This window comes from Akebia trifoliata, chromosome 7 (assembly GCF_017979445.1).
Source record: "Akebia trifoliata isolate Shusen 1 chromosome 7, ASM1797944v1, whole genome shotgun sequence".
Lineage (NCBI taxonomy): Eukaryota > Viridiplantae > Streptophyta > Magnoliopsida > Ranunculales > Lardizabalaceae > Akebia > Akebia trifoliata.
Window position 1 is genome coordinate 13,420,229 of NC_141381.1, and position 4,379 is coordinate 13,424,607.

Consider the following 4,379-nt stretch of genomic DNA (forward strand, 5'->3'; position numbering starts at 1 on the left):
TTCCATTGTGTATGTTCTTTTTTATAATATTGTTTGTTATGATTGTTCTATCTAGTTGTGTGAATCATAGGGATTCGTGTTGGGATTTCGGGACGTGACAACTTGGTATCAAAGCTCAATATTAGTTCAAAATGGGATGAGAACTCTTCTATGTCTAAAGGTCTGTTAGAGTCTAAATTGGAAGAAGAATTAGTTACAATAGGAAATTCCTTAAGAATATTAAGTACGAGATAGTGGTCATTTGAGGAATTAATGGATTAAGCAAAATTAAAAAAAATACATTTGGTTACATGAATGTTTGAAGTATAATTAGTACTCTATCTAGATTTTGAAGAAAAGCTTCTTGGTTTTGGAATATTTGCAAAGATCATTTAAATTGTAGATCTTATAAGCTGGCAGACATCGATTAGACATTTTCATTATTTACCCCCTTAGGAAGCTATCAGATTGGGTAGAACTTTTAAAGATTATACATTTGTGGAAAATTTTAATATGGGATAAATGCACTACCTAAATAATTATTGGAATATTTTGATCAATTAGCTTATGAGGGTTATTGAATTTTTAAATTAGGTGAAATGAAAGGACATAAGAATTCATCAGGACCTATGATAAGGAGTTGAATTTGTAGGAAAGATCTACCTGAGTCAAGGAAAATTATAGAGATAGAACTTTTGATGGAAGCAATCTCCAAATTATCCCAAGATCAAGCTTGTATGGAAAAGAAACAATCAGAAATGTTTGAAGCCCAAGTGATGATGATGGGTCAATTAACAAAAAGATTAGAGTGGATGTCAGAGATATTCAATCATCATTTGAAGGATAAATCCCAAAATGGTCAAGAAGTAAATCCCCCACAACATGGAATACTATGAAAAGAACTAGAAATAGTACAACCCCCGTATCAAGGTCCAAAGGAAGGAATACAATCAGAATCCAACAAGAGACAAATGATTATAAAATTTGGAAATTCACGAAAAAAGCAATCATGCATAAGAAGCGAAACTATAGAACTACCAAGTCAAGAGATTGAAGAGTTTTGTAAGAAACAATAGAGTATATTAGCAAATCAGTTAAAAAAAAGTTGTTCTATTTCGTGAATGTGGTGAGTTGGGGCATAAAAGACACCAATGTTCTAATCAACTGAAACCGATTAAGGATGCGTGGCTTAATAAGATGTTAGACAAGTCGATTGAGGAAACTATGAGGCCATAAGATTTTAGTAAGGCTAATAGTGTACTCCTACCACCCCAAAGAGACATGACTAATGATCGAAAGTGAAAAAGTGTGCAAGAGTCAACACAATTACAAGAAGTACCAATAACTCAAAAGGAAAAGAAGCATGTTAGATGCTATGAATGTAAAGAACTAGGGCATCTCAGGAGAGATTGTTCTAAGACACCACAAATGACCAAGGATATATCATGAGCTAAGGCTAATGCTCAGACTCAGACCAAATCTACAACTTCCCAGAACGCTACAAGAGGTACGATGATAACTTTATTGTTTAACATGTTTTGTGATAGACTACATATGTAGATTCAATCATTTACTACGTATAGTATTACAGGAAAACTAAAAATACCAATCATAGACATAAATAGACATATTTCATTGATAAAGCCAATTGGATAAAAAAATTTGCCATTCAGCATAATTGATAGCTCATTGAAAATGATAGTAACCACTTGAATTCTGAAATATAGATTTTGTTGTATGAATTAATTGGATATTATCCATACACTTAAGATTTGGGAGTATGATCTATATATCAAGACATTAAAGCATGAATATTATGACATGTATATATATTGTAATGTTTTGAGGATAATGAATTTATTGGATTTACTCTAAGGTAGTAATTATGGAGACCAATATAATTGTTTGGTTGAGGATGAATAGTTAATGAGTTTGTCTAGGTTAAGTCGATGATGATATTGAGGTTCAATGTTTACTTGGGTAAATTGATTGTGAATATGAATTCAGGAGGAGTGATTGATATGGATGACGATTACGAGTAGAATGATGAAAACTTCTTTTAATATCTTATCTCCTTGTGATTTATTAGGTACATGAAGGTAAATGAAGTAAATTAGATTTTTAGGGGTTGAAAGCTCTATTCAGGATATCTTCATGAACATCTTAGTGTTGTTATTTTATCAATGTAAGCAATTTGAAAAGTTATGAAATTTCCTTTCCTTGAAGATTGCTTATGATGAGAATTAAATTTAAATAAGATAGCTTAGGCAATCCAATTAGGAAATATTGAGTAAAAGATTTTATTTCTTTCAAAAATTCTTGTGGAGGAAGAACGATGTTCTTAAAGGATTATTTAGGAAACTATAGAACCTAGGTGTGCAAACTGGAATGAAAATTTCCATGGAAGGTGGGTTACTTTGAAACCAATTCAAGTGTATTACATGAACAATGTAGTTCATTGATTTAGAATTTGATGATAATTCAAGAGATCAGACACAAGAATGAGGTATGAAGAAATATCTTATAAATTCAAGTCTCGCATGATTCGAATACTTTAGTAATAAAGATTTTGATTTCATAAGTATGATGGAAGAATTGGAAGACTATTGAAGTTTTAGAAAATCATTTATGTTTCTATGGAGAGCTTATGATGACTAAGAGAAACTCCATCGAACATTTAAGTTCATATTCCTTTTTAAATTCTTTTCTTAAGGGTGTAATAGTTAGTTTGAGGTCGGCTGAAAGATATTCCTTAGATTGATAAAGTTAATAACTATCAATGTCATTTTGTTAATTAGAAGATTGTTTGGCATTGAAATAGATAAGGCATAAAGTTAGGAGATTCTTGTTTGAACTTTTCGGAGAATTGACATAAATTGTTGTAGAGTATCGAGAGATATAGCTATGAAAGGAAATTGTATATAGGTTAAGAGATTTGGTATAATCCCTAATTTCGAAGGATTTGTTGTACTGTATATTTTGATTAGGATAGTTTCCTGAGTTATAGGATTTCTAATTCTTGATTTGGTCGATAAGCCGTGTACCATAGTATTGGGTCGAGATCATAATATTGAAGAATGAATGAGTCAGTTTTCAATTATCATTTGTGACATAGAGGGAACTAAGGGAGCACGGAACCTTTGAAGAAGGCATCTTATCAATTTAAGTTGCCACCTCCTTAAGAATTATAAGTTAAGATTTCATAAAATTTCTTTGAAGACTACATTTTTTTTGTAGAATTTGATTTGTAAAGAAGAAGACTATGCTTGTACATGTTTTAATTGAAGATTTTTTATTTATTAAGAAAATTTACGAACTCCGTTAAGGAAGTGAATTTGAGTTTAGGTTTAATGATTCAAGTAGGAATCAACATTTTAATTTTGAACTTTCTGAGTTATAGAATTGTAGTTGATTTATTAAAAAGATTGATGAGGCATCTTAAATCGAAATTGTTGAAATTGTATTGATGAACTTACGAAAGTTGGAAGAAAAATAATGTTAAAGTATACTAGTTATTTACACAAACCAATGATTATAATTTAAGGATATAATTGTAAAATGTGAGATATGTTTATCTTTCACTTGAGTCGACTGGAGAAAGAGGTGATCCAGGATTCATGTTCTCTAGTAAGAATTAATTCATTGTGCTTATGATACAAGTTTTGAGGGAATATCATGATAAGTAGAATCTGGAACGAAAGGTAGGAATGTTAAAAATTCGATTCAGATATTAAATGGAAGGACTCTTTAGAGGATATGATACATTTATAAATTTCGACGACGAAATTCTATTTAGGGGGGGGGGGAGGATGTAATACCCCTAATTCTAATTAATATCCCGAAAAAATAAAATAGTGAAATTCAAAGAAAATTCTGATAGAGACTTAAGGCATAATACTCAGATTTTGTTATATTCATTTTTGATGAATTTTGACTTCTCTTTTGGGTTCAAAATGGTTCAAAATATACTTCAACCCATAAACATGATGTAATCAGAAGTCAATTGAAAAAGTTACCAAATCCTTGAGTTTTGCATCAAGTAACTACTAAATAGGTAAATAATAATTTAGAGATATAATTTAAGGAATCCATTCATACCATTAGATTCGTGTCGAAAAATCACCCAAAATAGAGTATAAATTTGTCCGAATCAACATTCGAGTAAAATAACTCCCGAAATAACGCTTACGTCCCTCTTAAGTTATAAATTTTTGAAATCATAAGAAAATTCTAATTTTTCTTATTCTTCTCTCCAACCAAATATTAGCCTATTTTCTCGAGATTTGTAACTCAGATCTACTCCAAATTAAAACAAACCGAGTCTTGTCGCGAGAAGAAAAGTTGTGCACATCGTCGAGGGTTATGCGTGGAAGTAAGAAAATTTGATTTTTGTCAGAGGA